Source organism: Mesoplodon mirus, assembly GCF_964341445.2.
Source record: "Mesoplodon mirus genome assembly, chromosome: X".
Taxonomy (NCBI): Eukaryota; Metazoa; Chordata; class Mammalia; order Artiodactyla; family Ziphiidae; genus Mesoplodon; species Mesoplodon mirus.
In genome coordinates this window covers 44184368-44204853 of record NC_138981.1, presented here as the reverse complement: position 1 = coordinate 44204853, position 20486 = coordinate 44184368, and the positions used below count along the sequence as shown (strand labels likewise).

Genomic DNA, 20486 nt, shown 5'->3' with positions numbered 1-20486 from the left:
ACTCTCTGATTATCCTAGATTCTCTTTCTGCCCCTATAGCCCTGGTCTGAGTGTTTGTTGAATGAATAAGTGAAAGAAGAAATGGAATAAGTGGAAGCATGTTTGGCATGCATACATGTCTAATAGAGCTCCAGGAATCATTGTGCACGTGAATGTCGTAATAGCACTATGGTTACGTTTTTAAAAAACTAAGTCTATTAGACTATTTCAGAGAAGGAAAAAAAGAGCCAATAAACATATGAAACGTAAAAAATGTTTTGTCAAATTATTGTGGGTATAAAAAAGGTAAAAAATGTCTTGTCAACTTATTGTGGGTATAAAAAAGGTAAAAGTTTTGTCAAATGCTAACTGTAAGCTTGCAACAAAAGAAATTCAGAAATAGACATTTGAGATATGACTGTGAAAGGAATCAAACTTTGGATGGCTTCCTAATAGGAAAAAAGTAACTAGCCTCATTTAGGGGGACAAAGTAATTCCAGATGGACAATTGTTTCATGGAGACTACAGTCTTTGGAGATTATATTCTGAGATAAGTAAAGAAAATTTATGATAATGTAGTTGATTTTGGAATATTAATGATGTATAAATAGTCAGTGTGCATTTATTGTGTTCCTGAGGTTGCATAATTGATTGAGGCAGTGCAAATAAGAGTGCTATACTTTCCTTTCAACATGTAAAGTTTTCTTTTCTGCATTGTACCAACTTCATGGCTGTTATCCTTTGAAGAATTAAAAAATGACCAAAAGGAGCCAAAATATTCAAGTAGTTAGAGTTGGGGACTGGAACTTTTGTTATGTAAGGTTAATAATATAGCCTTCATTTTATTGCTGGCTCAAAAAAAAACATATGAAGAGATGTTCAAAGTCATCAGCGATCAGGGAAATACAAATGACATGATGAGATGTTTTACACCCATTCAATTTGCAAAAATTTAAGTCTGACAGTACAATGTTGCAGGGGATGTACAGCTACAGGATATTTTTGCCCTGTTGAAGGAATATAGATCAGTGTAACTACTTTAGAAAATAGTTAGCATTTCCTCCTACAGCGAATATGTACATACCTCACAATCTATCCAGTCCACTCTTAGGAATATATCCACGAGAAACACTTGCACATGAAACCTAGGATATGCACGGCATCCTGTTCACAATAGCAAGACCTGGAAACAAAAATGGATGGAGTCAAAATGAATGAACTAGAACAGTACCCAACAATAAGGATGAATTTAAGGGAAAAAACAAACCCTGTGATTCCCAAGATAGTATATAAAACATAACACATGTTTCTCAAATTAAAAGCTACTAATATAAAGAACATGAACTTTATATTTAGGATTTTGTATCGTTGTGATAAAATTATATAAAAAGGAAATCAAAAATTGATGAACTTGGGATTTAGGGTGATGTTTACCTCAGCTGAGGGCAGGCAGGGCCATCAATTGGGGGAACACATGGATAGATGGAGGTTATTAAGGCCATACCTTTTCTTTTGGGTGGTAGGTGCATATTATTGAGACTAACTTAATATTTAAGTTAACTGGGAAAATTAAACTGTTAGATAAACATTTAAATGTAAAAAGAGAAAGTCTGCGTGGAGAAAAGTGATGTCACTTTCTTGAATGGGGTAAGAAAATCTTTGGCCCCAGCCCAGAGATGCCACCCAGTTGTGGGATGAGCAGGGAGGCAGAAGCTCCATGGCATTGATACTTTCTGTGGCCCCTACCAAAAGTGCTCTGGCCCCAGGGCTCACTCCATCACACCACTCGTGCACCTGCTCAAATGTCCTTTCTTCAGATGTTTTTCTTCCCCGATCTACCCCACAACTCTCTCGTTCCTCGCCATACTTTTGTTTTCTTCATAGCTTTCCTTTTTATCAGAAATATTATCTTATTCATTTACTGTTTGCTCATTTCTTTGTTCGTGCTGATACTGCAGTGATTTCTGCTTCTCACATATGTGGAGTAATCCACTGCCTTATTTTTAGTATCTTACCATACATGTAGAGAGCAGCAAAACACATGCACTGGGTTCATTTTCTTAAAAGATTAATTATTCCCTCCTAAAGACTCTGCAGGCATCTCTGGATAACATGACTAATTATAAAATTGATTTCTAGAGTAATGCAGAAAATACTAGAGATGGAGAACTTCTAAGTATGTAAGACCCTATTTGTTCATTCACCAAATATTTATTGATCACCAGTCACTGCTCTTGGTACTTGATGTTTGGTAAAACAAAACAGCCCCCAAGTCCCTAGCTTCCTGGACCTGACATCCTAGTGGGGAAGAGAGGCAGTAAACATTGTTGAAAGGTGATAACTGCTAAAGAGGGGTGGATAGGGCACAGTGATGTGAATTGGAAATGCTGGAGGACTGCACTTTAAGTAGGAAGATCAGAGTCTCCTTTTAAACTCTACCACTGACTGCCCTGCATCCTGGAGCAGGCCAGTCCCGAATCCTCACATTTATATGGGCATGTAGTTGAAAACGAGGAAGAACGCAAGGTCAGAATATTTTCATATCTGCAGCTAAGGATGTAATGATGAGCACCTCTTTGCCCTACGGTAGATGCAAGGAGTAATATCCACAGTCTTCTGATCAGTCTTGTCTTGCATGCCTTCCTTTAGTAGGTAAAAAATAGTTTACAGTATTTACTGAGCAGGGACCTCTGGACAAACAGCCACAACCATTTACATGTGTCAGTAGATAGAAGGCAATGATAGCTTATTTATTTTACACCCAGCTTTTTAATGGAAAAATTTCACACTATTATTGGGTAATCACAGAGTCCAGCCCTCTACTGTCCAGAATGTTGAACTGGGGCCCAAAAAGGACGTGACCGGTCTGAGGGCACAAAGACATAGAGAACACCAGAGCTCAGGGCCAGGTCCTTTCAGATAGGACCTGCGCGTCAGAAGGACCTTCAGCTGGCATGGAGCCTCTACCACCGTCAGAGAGGGCTTCCCACAGGAGACATGTGAGATGGGTTTTGAAGAATGTGTAGCAGTTCATCCATTGAAGGGATATCGTGGATTCTTCTCACCTCTGCCCCCACGACATCTCCCATAGGGGCAATGGTTTCTCCATAATTTCCATATTTGAGGCCCTAAGGGGCAGCAAACTCCTTATGGGACAGGATTGGAAATTTGTTGTAAGGCTGCACTTGCATAATTATTACTTAGATGTTATTTTACAAGGCAGTATGAATAATCCTAGAAGATGTTTTTATTGACACATTACATTAGACAGGGAAAACAACCATTAGCCATATCAATTTAAAACTCATTGTGTGTGGGGGGGTGTCCCTGGTGGCCTGCTGGTTAAGATTCTGGGCTTTCACTGCGGTGACCCGGGTTCAATCCCTGGTTGGGGAACTGAGATCCTACCAGCCAGGAGGTGTGGCCAAAAAATAAACTAATTTTTGTTCATACCAATTATTTCAGTTGGAGTGACTAGTGTGAGGGTTGATTGAGATTACCCCGACGCTCCCACCCCGACTTATCTCCCCTCGTGGTATTTGGGGGGGAGGGGTACAGTATCGCTCCTACTCTCCCTTCTACAACACTCCATAGTATCGGCCAGGGGAGGGTACCATCCTGATATTTCTCCCCTCAACTCCAGTGGTATCTCCCAGACTCACTCTGGGTTCTTATTCTTACTCTTTTCATTAGTAATGGCTCCCCTCTCACCCGTGCCATGTCCCTAGGAGCCCCTCAGAGGCTAAATGCAAAGACCCCCATGCACCAGGAAGTCTACCCAAAGAAGGGTAGTTCACCTCCTCCCAAGGCAGCCCCACTGTTCTGCTGCGTGAGGCAGGAGGCAACAGCTTCTTCCACTGTACGGCACGGACACACATGATGGCGGCCCCCTGAAGCAGCAACACTTGGATACGGCCATATTCCGAGCCCAGCAAAGCCGCAGAGGGTAAGGGAACTCTCACGGACTCTGCGTGAAAGTGCCCTGTTGATTGGGGAACGGAGCTTCGCAAGTGCTTTTGAGCATGCGCATGAGACACCCCCCGCCCCTCCACTAAACACCCGGGTGTTAGAGGTCGGCACTTGGAAGGGAAGCGGTTCTCAGCTGTTTACGAGTTAGCGTCGCGCAGAGGTGATTTTGAAGGGGGTTGGCTACTCTGAGCTGAGTGATGGTGGGGGGCGGAATCTGGGTGGGTGATGGGGCTACTGTGGATTCAGTGATGGGATCTTTTACATCGGATGCCCAGCTAATTGTTAGTCAGCCTTTCTTTTTCTAATTTAAGCCTTAAGGCTATACATTTCCATCTAAGACCCACAAGATTTGTTGTATCGTATTATCATTATTGTTCATTTCCAAGTATTTTAAAATTCAGTTATGAATTTTTTTTCATTTCACACGTGTCACTTTGAAGCGCGTTTCTGTTTTGCAATAAACAGTTAATCCTTTTGTTATTGATTTCTAACCTAATTTCTCAGAGGTTAGATAATGTGATTTGTGTCATGAACGTTCCTAGAAACCTGTGGAGACTTGCCTTATGCCAAGTCCCATAATTGTGCCATCTACTGCTTTCAAAGGATATGTGTTCTCCGATTGTTAATGTGTTGTTCAAAACTGGTATACCGTCTCTGATTTTTTTTTTTTTCACCTACCTGCTCTGTAGAGGGCAGTGTAATGGTGATTTGTGCGTTTCTCTTTGCTTGTGTCGGCTTTTGCTGTATTTGAACCTTATTATTAGGTACAAGTGTGTGTATTTTTTAAATAGACATTGCCAAATGCCTCTCAAAAGTGTTATATATATATATATTTTATAATACATTGTGTATATATTATATCGATATATACAATGTATAATACATATATCTATGTATACGGAAGTGTGTATGAAATATTCCCATCAGCAATATATAAATACCCCCATTTCCCCAAATCCTCTCCAGCACCGGATGATGTTCTTTTTCATTTTTTATTGTTCTGAGGGCTTAATAATTATATCTAGTTCTGTTTTACCTTTTCCACCTATTAGTGGTTGAGATCTTTTCTGGTTATTTGGGCACTTTGATTCCTTCTGTGCATTTCCATAGCCTCTGTTCATTCCTCCTCTTTCCCCTGGCTTTTACATAGTGAACTTTTCTGTACTCCCTCAGTTGAACATCGCTGGTGTCATATCTATTCCTGTACATATTAAGATCAAAGTATGGACATGTTCTTTTATTTTACTGGCCTATTTATCCCTGTTTTGATTGCATTCGTTTTATTGTAAATGTTAATATCTGCTAGTCCAAGCATCCCTTCAGTATTCCTTTACATAATTTTCTTGGCTATTTATACGTGCATACAGAGTTTGAAATTGTTTTACCAAGCTGGAAAAGAATTGGAATTCTGCTTGGCTCTTGGTTATGTCAATACGGTTAATATTGAACCAGTGATATTTTTATTTTATTATATTCCTGCCCAGGAATATGGTCTGCCTCTCCATGTGCTTAAGTTTTATATTATATTCTAGAATAATAACTATTAGTTTTTCTATTTTGAGTCCAGCACCGTTCTTGTTACATTCACTTTTAGGTATTTTGTGTTGTCATTATTGGAAATAGGATATTTTTTTCCTCTCCATCTGTTTCAATCTTGTACCCCATCACCTTGTCAAAATTCCCTGTGCTAGTTTTCTGAGTATACAATGATATAACCTGCAAATAAAAATGATTTTCTCTCCCTTCTTGATATTGAAGAAGTTTATTTCATCTTCATATTTAATTGCATTAGCTAGAGCTTTCAAACACTGTTGGGATAGGAACAACCCCATGTTGTTACTGGTTTTAATGAAAATTGTCTTCAGCATTTTACCTTTTAGTTTTATACTTCCTGGTGGTTTTGAGACTATGATCTTTGCCGAATTTTTGTAGTTTCCTACAAAATTTTAAGAATTACTGCTGAATTGTGTCAAATGCCCTTTTTATATCCGTTGATACAGTTGTATAGTTTTTCTTCTTAATTTGTTGATGTAATAAGTAAATTGATAAATGGAATAGCATTAACCAGCTTTGTCTTATCGGAAAACCCAATTTGGTCATGGGGTAAATTTTTCTTTTGATCCTTGCTGGACTCAAATTGCTAATATTCTATTAAAGATGTTTGCATCTATAAGATGAAATAATCTCCAGATAACTGTTTGTATTAGGACTATATTTTTTAGGTAAGGTAAAAGTGCTTCATAAAATAAATTTGGAAGATTTCCAACTTTCTATTATTATTTGGAACAGGGATTAGCAAACTTTTTCTGTAAAGAGCCAAATAGTAAATATTTGAGGCTTTGCCAGTCCTGCAGTCTCTCTTGCAACTACTCAACTCTGCTGCTATAGCAAATGCAGCCACAGACAATATGTAAACGAACGGACATGGTTGTTTTCCAATAAAATTTTATTTACAAAAACCGGCCAAGGACTAGATTTGACCTGCAGCCTGTAGTTTGCCATCCCCTGGTCTAGAACTGTTTAAAACCTGTAGAAATACTGTTTTTTAAAAGTTAGATTGCACTCCATATTAAGTCAATTTCATCCTGGTACCTTTTTTTTGTACTTAACTTTCTTTTTTTAATTGAAGTATAGCTGACATACTATATTATAATAGTTTCAGGTACACAGCATAGTGGTTCAACATTTATATTTCTTACAAATTTATCACCATGATACGTCTAGTAACCATCTGTCACCATACTGTATTTAACTTTTTATTTTGAGATAATTATAGATTCACAGGACATTGCAAAAAATAGTACAGAAAGCTGGGATTTGGGTTTTTTTGTTTTTGTTTTTGTTTTTGTTTTGGCTGCACTGGGTCTTCGTTGCTGTGTGCAGGCTTTCTCTAGCTGCAGCGAGCAGGGGCTACTCTTCATTGTGGTGCGCGGGCTTCTCATTGTGGTGGCTTCTCTTGTTGTGGAGCATGGGCTCTAAGCTCACAGGCTTCAGTCGTTGTGGCATGCAGACTCAGTAGTTGTGGCTCGCGAGCTCTAGAGCACAGGCTCAGTAGTTGTGGCCCACAGGCTTAGTTGCTCCACGGCATGTGGGATCTTCCCAGACCAGGGCTTGAACCCGTGTCCCCTGAATTGACAGTGGGTTCTTAACCACTGTACCACCAGGGAAGTCCCAAAGTTGGTGTTTTTTTTTTTAAATGATACACATTACAAACTTTCTGACTTCTATACACTGGTCACTTAGGGATTCTTTTGCTCTTTCTTTTTTTGCATTAATTTTTATTTTGCTGGAGAAGCACCTGTTTCACCTCGATATTTAAATGTTGCTATGGATTTGCACATAATATTCTTCTAGAAATAATGTTTAGTGGAATATCTCCTCTAGTAGTAATATCTCCTCCTTCCTAATATTGTATTTTTTTTTCTATTTCGTTTAACAGATTTGCTGGAAGTTTATTCATGTAACTGGTCATTTCAAAGGATGAGCTCTTCACTTTATACTCTCAATGTACATATAATGTACACACATATATCGCATTTAGGTTTTATTAGGGGATTTATTAGCATATTTTGAGTTTTTTCTAATTTCTTTTTCTAATTACTCAGATTGAGTACTTAGCTTTTTTGAGGTTTACTCTCATTTTAATAACGAATCATGTAGGACTGTACATTTTCTTATAAATATAGCTTTTGCTGTGTGAAATAACATCCGGTACAAAGTGTATAACTTCAGTGTTGTTGGTGCATTTTGAGTTTGATTTTTATTTCTTTATCTATTTTTAATTACCTTTGAGTGGCAAATATAAACACATACTATAAAATTTACCATCTCAACCATTTCTAAGTGTACGGTTCAATAGTGTTAAGTATATTCACATTGTTCTGCAAACAATCTCTAGAACTTTTTCACCTTACAAAATGGAAACTGTATACCCATTAAACGACATCTCCCCCCTTCCCCCTCCTTCAGCCCCTGGCAACCACCATTCTACTTTCTGTTTCTATGAATTTGACTATTCTAGATACCTTATGTAAGTGGTATCATCCAGGACTTATCTTTTTGTGACTGGCTTATCTCATTTAGCATAATGTCTTCAAGTTTCATCCATGTTGTAGCATGTGTCAGAATTTCCTCTTTAATGCTGAATAATATACTATTGCATGAATATACCACATTCATCTCCTGATGGACACTTGGGTTGCTTTCACCTCTTGACTATTGTGAATAGTGCTGCTATGAACAGGAGTGTGCAAATTTGTCTTTGAGATCCTACTTTCAATTCTTTTGGATATATACCCAGAAGTGAGATTGCTATTTTTCATTTTTTGAGGAAAGCCGTACTATTTTCCACAGTGGCTGCACCATTTTATATTCCCATCAGCAGTGCGCAAGAGTTCCAATTTCTCCACATCCTCGCCAACACTTGTTATTTTCTTTTTTTTTTAATAGTAGACATCCTAGTGGGTATGAGGTGTTATCTCACTTTTTTTGACTTGTATCTTCCTAATGATTGATGTTGACCGTCTTTTCATATGCTTGTTGACCATTCATATATCATCTTTGGAGAAATGTCTGTTCAAATCCTTTGCCAATTTTTTAATCGGGTTATCTGGGTTTATTGTTGTTGTTGAGTTATAGGAGTTCTTTATACATTCTGGATATCAGCCCCTTATCAGATATATGATTTGCACATATTTTCTTCCATTCCCTAGGTTGCCTTTTCACTCTATTGATTGTGTCCTTCAATGCACTGAAGTTTTTAATTTTGATGTAGTCCAATTTGTCTATTTTTGCTTTTGTTTCCTGTGTTTTGGTGTCATATCCAGGAAATCTTTGCCAAATACAAATGTCATGAAGCTTTTCCCCTGTGTTTTCTTCTAATAGTTTTGGGTCTTATATTTACTTATATTTACTTATATATACTTTGAATTAATTTTTGTATATGGTGTAAGGTAATACTTTTGCACATGGATATCCAGTTTTTTTCCCAGCACCATCTACTGAGGAGACTAACCTTTCCCACATTGAATGCTTTTGGCACCTTTGTCAAAAATCATTTGACCATATATGACCCATTTATTTCTGGGCTCCCTATTCCATTGGTCTATATATCTGTCTTTATGCCAATACCACACTGTTTTGATTACTGTAGCTTTGTAATAAGTTTTGAAATCAGTAAGTGTAAGAACTCCAACTTTGTTCTTCTTTTTCAAGATTGTTTTGGGCTATTCGGGGTTGGGTTTAATTTTTTGAATTAGAGTTCCTAAGTTCACTCTTCCTAAGTTCCTTAGTCTACTAGCTCTGCCTTTATATATAACCTGTTTATACCAATTGGATGCTTCTGACCTTGAAATTCCCTTTGATAATTATATCACCAAACTGGCTTTCCTTTTTCTGGACTTTGCTTGGCATATCTTTGCCCAACCCTTTATTTTGCAAATTGCTGCTGTGTTTTAGTTATGCTTCTTATAACTATGTCTCATTGTGCTTGCTTTTTTAGTCCAATCTTATCTCTCTCTCTACAGAATGAACCAACCGATTCAGTTTCACAGAACCATAGTATACCTAATTCTATGCCTTGTTTCTTATTTTATGTTTACTATTTACATTATTTTCTGCTTTCTTTTTCCTGTTCTTACTTTTGATGACTTAATGCAGGTATGACCATTCACCCCCTCTCTCCCCAGCCCACTCACCTTTTAAGTCAGGGAATTTTAACTTTTATAAAATCTCTAAAAGTATATCTTCCCATTTCTATCAAACATAATTAAATTTATATTTTCCTTATTTATACCTATAGAGACATGCCCTCTCCTTTCAGTTTTCTTCAGCAAGACAGTTATACTTCTGGACCTTTCAGAGATAATTAAAATTTTTTATTACAGGTCATTTAGATTTTCTTTAGGTTTCTGCTTTAAAAGGTACTTAGCATTTTAAATTTCAAATTCCCAGTCACATTTTCTTCCTCTGTTATGATTGTACACACACTTACATACATACGTGTCCTGTTGTTTTCAAAGATCTCACGATGACCAGGTGAACTTGTGTGTTTGCATATGCATTGTTTTGTTCTTTTGAGATCTCACTTCTGATTCAATTTTCTTTTATTTAGAATACTTCCTTGAATGTTTTCCTTCACTATGGTAAATTGATGGAACACTCTTCAAATTATTTCATGTCTAAAACTGTCCTTCTTTGGTTCTGGCTGAGAAATAGGCTCTTTAGGAGGGATATAGTCTCCTTACACTGAAGTCCTCTTCTCTCCATGGTCCGTAGATGTTAAATGACTCTGGCTTCCATTGTTGTAAGTGAGAAGTCTGATGCTAGGAGGATGCATGTGGGGGAGGATCAGATTTAAGACAGTGGTTCCCACTCCTCACAGTGCATCAGAATAGCTTATGCAGTTTTTATAAATACAGATGCCTGGGCCCACAGATATTAAGTTACACTCATTCAGGAGTGGAACTTTGCATAAGCATTTTTAGAAGGTTTTAGAATATCCTAGTTTGATTCTGATGTGCAGGCAGAGTTAGGAACCACTGATTTCAGGCCTAATGGTATCAGTGATGGGAAGTCCTGCTGGAGTTACTAATTTGTCAGCAGTGGATGTGCATTTGAAGGAGCCCTTAGCAAATAATACTCGGGCATTTTGGGGGAAAGTGATTACATCTCTGTAGGAATCATTGATTGTAGAAGTCAGTGATTAAGATCTCTGCAAGATAATGATTGAAAGGCTGACGTAGTCAGTGAGTTGACTGAGAGCCTTGGAGCTTTGGCAACTGGAGACTTTGGGGCAGTCTTATTTTGAAAATACTTGGGATCAGTGATTTGGTGTCCTATGGGTATCAGGAATTGTGGCCATGTGAAGTCAGTTAATTGGGGCCTGGAAGGTCGGCATCTGGCCTCTCCTTTAGTCCATTTCAGGTACTGTAAGGATCAGTTATTAGCTGTCTAGACAGATCAATGATTGGATTCCTGGTGGGGGTATGTTATTGGGATCCTCTGCTGGGGATTATTTGAGGGGCCTTTGAAAGCCAGGCTAATTACCCTCTTGGAAAAGAAATTTGCAATCTATTTGAATTAATGTTAAGTCTGTGCCATGTCAATGTTTGGTTAGTTTTTCAGTAGCACCCTGCATTTGATGTGGTTCAATGAATCATTGATGGCTTCTGCTACCAGCCAGAGATGACAGTGATGTGGTCTCAAGGATCTGGGACCTGTAGTGACTAATTATCAACAGGTTAGAGCAGGTCAGGGATTGGGCATTTGATGCAATATTACTGAGTGGCTGAGAGTGTGAATTTTGGAACTAACAGATCTGGGTTGAATCCTGTCTTTCCACTTAGTTTTGTGATCTTAGTACACATGACTTAAAAATCTCTACGCCTCTATTTTCTTATCTGTAAAATGGGTAGAATAATAATAATCAGAACTGATTGTCAGAGTTGTGAAAATTAAATGAGGTGCCTGATGTGTGCCTTTTAATAACAGTAATTGCTAATATTTATTCAATGCTTACCATTACAAGTGTCATCTCATGTAGTTTTTATTATCTCTTAAGATAGGTATATCTGCCTTGTTTTGGAACCTGTATCTGAAAGTAACTTCTTCATATTCTCCCAGCTAACATGTGAGAGACCTGGGATTCAAACCTTCAGTAATTTTAATCCAAATTTTATCATCTTTCCTATATTCCACCATGACTATAAACTAGAGCTAGTTTTTTCTGAATTTTTCTCTTCCGCAGCATTCAACACAGCTAGCCACTCCTTGGTGCCTGCAGGAAGTGTTCGTGGGATGAATGTTGAGTAACTGACCATGTGGACACTGTCTTTCCAGTTTTCTTGAAGTCTCTGTGGAGCCCCTGGGTAAGACCCCATAGTGAAGGCTGAAGAACCTTCCGGCCTCAGCAGCTCTGGTTGAGTCCATGGGTGCCCACCTGGCCTCGGGCTCCCGGGAAGAGCAGAGTTGTCAGCAAGAGAGCCTGGTGGCTGAGGCCCAGCAGGAAGATGCCAGCCAACTGGAGCTCTCCCCAGTGGTCCCCAGCCCTGGCTGCAGAGGGACATGGCAGCATGTGTGAGGTGAGGAGGGAGAGGTCTCCAGGGGCAGGAATTCAGTGAGGAATTGGCCCTAACCTGTCACCAGGGCCTCAGGGCAGGGGCAGGTGGTTCACAGAAGCAGCAGATTCTGGACTCACTGCCCCGAGACAGATCACCATCCTTCTGCTGCATGAGCACCAAGTCACTGGTGTCCCACATTCAAAGCCCTGCGTGTTTCAGTGGAAAATGATGCAGCTGATGGAGGAAGGGTGGGATGGGAGGGTCACCCCTACAGCCTAGGGGAGGGGGAGGCAGCTCCCTGCTGATTCCAGACTCTGGAAGGTACCCTCTCACCTGTAACCCCTCATTTCCCCAGCTCTGACCATAGATCTCTTCTCCTTCCCAAAAAAGAACTGGAAGATACTCAGTCTCTGGTGCATTGTCATTTGTTCCTTTATTTGTTTAGTCGCTGCTTCCATTTACCATTGGATTTATGAGGTTTGTAATCAGTATAGTAAAATGAACACATATGAATCTATAAAGTTAGGATCAGGGAAAATGTAGACAGAGTGGACAAAGTCAACAACAGAGCACAATTAGACTGTAGCTATTCACACAATGCTGAATGAATTTTAGTAACATGGCTATTAAAATCAAACTGCAAATTTGTGTTCTTTGTGGCAGATACAGAATAAAAGAAACACAAGCAGTTAGGTGATTAAATTGTCCACAAGGACAGCATGACAGTTCCTCTGTGGTAGAAACTTCCTGGTATGGGGTTTTCAAAAGGTTTTTTGATAGATATTCATATAAATTGATAGAGGGGACTCTGTTCATAATTATGCTGTGGCAATTTGGACATATAGTCAGCCTAATAATAGAGAAACAATGTCACTTATAGCAACCCCATCTTTTTTTTACTTTTTAAAAAAATTTTAAAGTTTATTTTTGGCTGCATTTGGTCTTCGTTGCTGTGCGCAGGCTTTCTCTAGTTGTGGCGAGCAGGGGCTACTCTTTGTTGTGGTGCACTGGCTTCTCATTGCGGTGGCTTCTCTTGCTGCGGAGTATGGGCTCTAGGCACGCGGGCTTCAGTAGTTGCAGCACGTGGGCTCAGTAGTTGCAGTGCACGGGCTCAGTAGCTGTGGCTCGTGGGCTCTAGAGCACAGGCTCAGTAGTTGTCACGCACAGGCTTAGTTGCTCCACGGCATGTGGGATCTTCCTGGACCAGGGCTCAAACCCATGTCTCCTGCATTGGCAGGCAGATTCTTAACCACTGCGCCACCAGGGAAGTCCTTTACTTTTTTATATTGAAGTATAGTTGATTTACAATGTTGTGTTAATTTCTGCTGTACAGAAAAGTGATTCAGTTATACATACATACATACATACATATATATATATATATATATATTCTTTTTTTAACATTCTTTTCCATTATGGTTTATCACAGGATATTGAATATAGTTCCCTGTTATAGCAACCCCATCTTGCATGTAGTACTGTGTGTTTTCTTTGGCTGTCTTCTAAAGCAGCCCTTGGCAAATATTTTCTGTAGGGCCCAGTAGTAAATATTTTAGGCTTTGTGGCTCATAGTCTCTGTTACAACTACTCAGCTTGGCTCTTGTAGCATGAAAACAGCCATAGTCCTTATGTAAACAAATGAGTGTAGCTGCCTACCCCTATTCTAGAGCATTTTTTCCAGAGGAAGCCAAAGCCCTACAGTCAAAGCAGATCTCAGCAAATGTATTATAACAAGAAACCAAAACTGTCTGAGGGCACACCTTTCTGATGGTCTGACGTCATACAAACAGAAAAGACTAAACTATATGTATCAATGCGTGGGCTAAATGCACTTCAGTAATACTCTGTAATAATTTTTCTTGGTCAACCTTTTGACACTGCTTGAGCAACAGGTCAAAATTATAAGTGGCATTAGTCATATGTAACATTTTCAGTCCAGTTTTTTTTTTTTTTTTAATTCTTCATATTTTATTAAATTACATTAAAATCCACTGGTCTAACTTGCACTTTTTTTTTTTTATTTTTTTTATTTTTTTGCTTTATAACAAATTTAATCAGTTATACATATACATATGTTTCCATATCCCCTCCCTTTTGCGTCTCCCTCCCACCCTCCCTATCCCACCCCTCCAGGCAGTCACAAAGTATCGAGCTGATCTCCCTGTGCTATGCGGCTGCTTCCCACTAGCTATCTACCTCACGTTTGGTAGTGTATATATGTCCATGCCGCTCTTTCACTTTGTCACAGCTTACCCTTCCCCCTCCCCATATCCTCAAGTCCATTCTCTAGTAGGTCTGTGTCTTTATTCCTGTCTTACCCCTATGTTCTTCATGACATTTTTTTTTCTTAAATTCCATATATATGTGTTAGCATACAGTATTTGTCTTTCTCTTTCTGACTTACTTCACTCTGTATGACAGACTCTAGGTCTATCCACCTCATTACAAATAGCTCAATTTCATTTCTTTTTATGGCTGAGTAATATTCCATTGTATATATGTGCCACATCTTCTTTATCCATTCATCCGATGATGGACACTTAGGTTGTTTCCATCTCCGGGCTATTGTAAATAGGGCTGCTATGAACATTTTGCTACATGTCTCTTTTTGAATTATGGTTTCCTCAGGGTATATGCCCAGTAGTGGGATTGCTGGGTCATATGGTAGTTCTATTTGTAGTTTTTTAAGGAACCTCCATACCGTTCTCCATAGCGGCTGTACCAATTCACATTCCCACCAGCAGTGCAAGAGTGTTCCCTTTTTTCCACACCCTCTCCAGCATTTATTGTTTCTAGATTTTTTGATGATGGCCATTCTGACTGGTGTGAGATGATATCTCATGGTAGTTTTGATTTGCATTTCTCTAATGAGTAAAGATGTTGAGCATCCTTTCATGTGTTTGTTGGCAGTCTGTATATCTTCTGTGGAGAAATGTCTATTTAGGTCTTCTGCCCATTTTTGGATTGGGTTGTTTGTTTTTTTCTTATTGAGCTGCATGAGCTGCTTATAAATTTTGGAGATTAATCCTTTGTCAGTTGCTTCATTTGCAAATATTTTCTCCCATTCTGAGGGTTGTCTTTTGGTCTTGTTTATGGTTTCCTTTGCTGTGCAAAAGCTTTTAAGTTTCATTAGGTCCCATGTGTTTATTTTTGTCTTTATTTCCATTTCTCTAGGAGGTGGGTCAAAAAGGATCTTGCTGTGATTTATGTCATAGAGTGTTCTGCCTATGTTTTCCTCTAAGAGTTTGATAGTGTCTGGCCTTACATTTAGGTCTTTAATCCATTTTGAGCTTATTTTTGTGTATGGTGTTAGGGAGTGATCTAATCTCATACTTTTACATGTCCCTATCCAGTTTTCCCAGCACCACTTATTGAAGAGACTGTCCTTTCTCCACTGTACATTCCTGCCTCCTTTATCAAAGATAAGGTGACCATATGTCCGTGGGTTTAACTCTGGGCTTTCTATTCTGTTCCATTGATCTATCTTTCTGTTTTTGTGCCAGTACCATACTGTCTTGATTACTGTAGCTTTGTAGTATACTCTGAAGTCAGGGAGCCTGATTCCTCCAGCTCCATTTTTCGTTCTCAAGATTGCTTTGGCTATTCGGGGTCTTTTGTGTTTCCATACAAATTGTGAAAGTTTTTGTTCCAGTTCTGTGAAAAATGCCAGTGGTAGTTTGATAGGGATTGCATTGAACCTGTAGATTGCTTTGGGTAGTAGAGTCATTTTCACAATGTTGATTCTTCCAATCCAAGAACATGGTACATCTCTCCATCTATTTGTATCATCTTGAGTTTCTTTCATCACTGTCTTATAATTTTCTGCATACAGGTCTTTGTCTCCTTAGGTAGGTTTATTCCTAGATATTTTATTCTTTTTGTTGCAATGGTAAATGGGAGTGTTTCCTTGATTTCACTTTCAGATTTTTCATCATCAGTATATAGGAATGCCAGAGATTTCTGTGCATTAATTTTGTATCCTGCAACTTTACCAAATTCATTGATTAGCTCCAGTAGTTTTCTGGTAGCATCTTTAGGATTCTCTATGTATAGTATCATGTCATCTGCAAATAGTGACAGCTTTACTTCTTCTTTTCCAATTTGGATTCCTTTTATTTCCTTTGCTTCTCTGATTGCTGTGGCTAAAACTTCCAAAACTAGGTTGAATAAGAGTGGTGAGAGTGGGCAACCTTGTCTTGTTCCTGATCTTAGTGGAAATGGTTTCAGTTTTTCACCATTGAGGACGATGCTGGCTGTGGGTTTGTCATATATGGCCTTTATTATGTTGAGGAAAGTTCCCTCTATGCCTACTTTCTGCAGGGTTTTTATCATAAATGGGTGTTGAATTTTGTCGAAAGCTTTCTCTGCATCTATTGAGATGATCATATGGTTTTTCTCCTTCAATTTGTTAATATGGTGTATCACGTTGATTGATTTGCGTATATTGAAGAATCCTTGCATTCCTGGAATAAACCCCACTTGATCATGGTGTATGATCCTTTTAATGTGCTGTTGGATTCTGTTTGCTAGTATTTTGTTGAGGATTTTTGCATCTATGTTCATCAGTGATATTGGCCTGTAGTTTTCTTTCTTTGTGACATCCTTGTCTGGTTTTGGTATCAAGGTGATGGTGGCCTCGTAGAATGAATTTGGGAGTGTTCCTCCCTCTGCTATATTTTGGAAGAGTTTCAGAAGGATGGGTGTTAGCTCTTCTCTAAATGCTTGATAGAATTCGCCTGTGAAGCCATCTGGTCCTGGGCTTTTGTTTGTTGGAAGATTTTTTATCACAGTTTCAATTTCAGTGCTTGTGATTGGTCTGTTCATATTTTCTATTTCTTCCTGATTCAGTCTTGGCAGGTTGTGCATTTCTAAGAATTTGTCCATTTCTTCCAGGTTGTCCATTTTATTGGCATAGAGTTGCTTATAGTAATCTCTTATGATCTTTTGTATTTCTGCAGTGTCAGTTGTTACTTCTCCTTTTTCATTTCTAATTCTATTGATTTGAGTCTTCTCCCTTTTTTTCTTGATGAGTCTGGCTAATGGTTTATCAATTTTGTTTATCTTCTCAAAGAACCAGCTTTTAGTTTTATTGATCTTTGCTATCGTTTCCTTCATTTCTTTTTCATTTATTTCTGATCTGATTTTTATGATTTCTTTCCTTCTGCTAACTTTGGGATGTTTTTGTTCTTCTTTCTCTAATTGCTTTAGGTGCAAGGTTAGGTTGTTTATTCGAGATGTTTCCTGTTTCTTAAGGTGGGATTGTATTGCTATAAACTTCCCTCTTAGAACTGCTTTTGCTGCATCCCATAGGTTTTGGGTCGTCGTGTCTCCATTGTCATTCGTTTCTAGGTATTTTTTAATTTCCTCTTTGATTTCTTCAGTGATCACTTCGTTATTAAGTAGTGTATTGTTTAGCCTCCATGTGTTTGTATTTTTTACAGCTCTTTTCCTGTAATTGATATCTAGTCTCATAGCATTGTGGTCGGAAAAGATACTTGATACAATTTCAATTTTCTTAAATTTACCAAGGCTTGATTTGTGACCCAAGATATGATCTATCCTGGAGAATGTTCCATGAGCACTTGAGAAAAATGTGTATTCTGTTGTTTTTGGATGGAATGTCCTATAAATATCAATTAAGTCCATCTTGTTTAATGTATCATTTAAAGCTTGTGTTTCCTTATTTATTTTCATTTTGGATGATCTGTCCATTGGTGAAAGTGGGGTGTTAAAGTCCCCTACTATGAGTGTGTTACTGTCGATTTCTCCTTTTATGGCTGTTAGTATTTTCCTTATGTATTGAGGTGCTCCTCTGTTGGGTGCATAAATATTTACAATTGTTATATCTTCTTCTTGGATCGATCCCTTGATCATTATGTAGTGTCCTTCTTTATCTCTTCTAGTAGTCTTTATTTTAAAGTCTATTTTGTCTGATATGAGAATTGCTACTCCAGCTTTCTTTTGGTTTCCATTTGCATGGAATATCTTTTTCCATCCCCTTACTTTCAGTCTGTATGTGTCTCTAGGTCTGAAGTGGGTCTCTTGTAGACAGCATATATATGGGTCTTGTTTTTGTATCCATTCAGCCACTCTGTGTCTTTTGGTGGGAGCATTTAGTCCATTTACATTTAAGGTAATTATCGATATGTATGTTCCTATTCCCATTTTCTTAATTGTTTTGGGTTCGTTATTGTAGGTCTTTTCCTTCTGTTGTGTTTCTTGCCTAGAGAAGTTCCTTTAGCATTTGTTGTAAAGCTGGTTTGGTGGTGCTGAACTCTCTCAGCTTTTGCTTGTGTGTAAAGGTTTTAATTTCTCCATCGAATCTGAATGAGATCCTTGCTGGGTAGAGTAATCTTGGTTGCAGGTTTTTCTCCTTCATCACTTTAATTATGTCCTGCCACTCCCTTCTGGCTTGTAGAGTTTCTGCTGAGAGATCAGCTGTTATCCTGATGGGGATTCCCTTGTGTGTTATTTGTTGTTTTTGCCTTGCTGCTTTTAATATGATTTCTTTGTGTTTAATTTTTGACAGTTTGATTAATATGTGTCTTGGCGTATTTCTCCTTGGATTTATTCTGTATGGGACTCTCTGTGCCTCCTGGACTTGATTAACTATTTCCTTTCCCATATTAGGGAAGTTTTCAACTATAATCTCTTCAAATATTTTCTCAGTCCCTTTCTTTTTCTCTTCTTCTTCTGGAACCCCTATAATTCGAATGTTGGTGCGTTTAATGTTGTCCCAGAGGTCTCTGAGACTGTCCTCTGTTCTTTTCATTCTTTTTTCTTTATTTTGCTCTGCAGCAGTTATTTCCACTATTTTATCTTCCACCTCACTTATCCGTTCTTCTGCCTCAGTTATTCTGCTATTGATCCCGTCTAGAGTATTTTTTATTTCATGTATTGTGTTTTTAATCGATGCTTGATTCATCTTTAGTTCTTCTAGGTCCTTGTTAACTGTTTCTTGCATTTTGTCTATTCTATTTCCAAGATTATGGATCTGGGAAATAGAATCTTGGATCATCTTTACCATCATTATTCTGAATTCTTTTTCAGGTAGAGTGCCTATTACCTCTTCATTTGTTAGGTCTGGTGGGTTTTTATCTTGCTCCTTCTCCTGCTGTGTGTTTTTCTGTCTTCTCATTTTGCTTGTGTTACTGTGTTTGGGGTCTCCTTTTTGCAGGCTGCAGGTTCGTAGTTCCTGTTGTTTTTGGTGTCTGTCCCCAGTGGCTAAGGTTGGTTTAGTGGGATGTGTAGGCTTCCTGGTAGAGGGGACTAGTGCCTGTGTTCTGGTGGATGAGGCTGGATCTTGTCTTTCTGGTGGGCAGGTCCACGTCTGGTGGTGTGTTTTGGGGTGTCTGTGGACTTTTTATGATTTTAGGCCACCTCTCTGCTAATGGGTGGCGTTGTGTTCCTGTCTTGCTAGTTGTTTGGCTTAGGGTGTCCAGCACTGTAGCTTGCTGGTCGTTGAGTGAAGCTGGGTGCTGGTGTTGAGATGGAGATCTCTGGAAGATTTTCGCCGTTTGATATTATGTGGAGCTGGGAGGTCTCTTGTGGACCAGTGTCCTGAAGTTGGCTCTCCCACCTCAGAGGCACAGCACTGACTCCGGGCTCCTCAATTTGGGATGATGTGTTGTCTATTCATGTATTCCACAGATGCAGGGTACATCAAGTTGATTGTGGAGCTTTAATCCGCTGCTTCTGAGGCTGCTGGGAGAGGTTTCCCTTTCTCTTCTTTGTTCTCACAGCTCCCGGGTCTCAGCTTTGGATTTGGCCCCGCCTCTGCGTGTAGGTCGCCGGAGGGCGTCTGTTCTTCGCTCAGACAGGACAGGGTTAAAGGAGCAGCCGCTTCAGGGACTCTGGCTCACTCAGGCCGGGAGGGAGGGAGGGGCACGGAGTGCGGGGTGGGCCTGCAGCGGCAGAGGTCGGCGTGACGTTGCACCAGCCCGAGGCGCGCCGTGCGTTCTCCCAGGGAAGCCGCCCCTGGATCCCGGGACCCCGGCAGTGGCGGGCTGCACAGGCTCCCGGAAGGGCGGTGTGGGCAGTGACCTGCGCTCGCACACAGGCTTCTTGGCGGCGGCAGCAGCAGCCCCAGCGTCCCACGCCTGTCACTGGGCTCCGCGCTTTCAGTCGCGACTCGCGCCCGTCCGTGGAGCCCCTTTAAGCAGCGCTCTTAATCCCCTCTCCTCGCGCACCAGGAAACCAAGAGGGAAGAAAAAGTCTCTTGCCTCTTCGGCAGCTCCAGAGTTTTCACGGACTCCCTCCCGGCTAGCTGTGGCACATTAGCCCCCTTCAGGCTGAGTTCTCGCCGCCAGCCCCAGTCCTCTCCCTGCGCTCTGACCGAAGCCCGAGCCTCAGCTTCCAGCGCTGCGCGCCCCGGCGGGCGAGCAGACAAGCCTCTCGGGCTGGTGAGTGCCGCTCGGCACCGATCCTCTGTGTGCGGATCTCTCCGCTTTGCCCTACCCAGGTATGTGGGGAGTTTCT

At 39.8% G+C, this 20486-nt stretch overlaps 1 long non-coding RNA gene across 1 annotated transcript in view; it reads left to right on the top strand.

Annotated features, from left to right (window-relative positions):
• The first annotated feature begins 4037 nt into the window (after window positions 1-4037).
• The window catches only part of LOC309796540, a 30371-nt gene continuing 13922 nt past the window's right edge, over window positions 4038-20486 (top strand). The window contains exons 1-2 of the long non-coding RNA XR_014292473.1: window positions 4038-4108; window positions 11696-12029. This is a non-coding gene — a long non-coding RNA (uncharacterized lncRNA). The remainder of the gene's footprint in view (window positions 4109-11695; window positions 12030-20486) is intronic.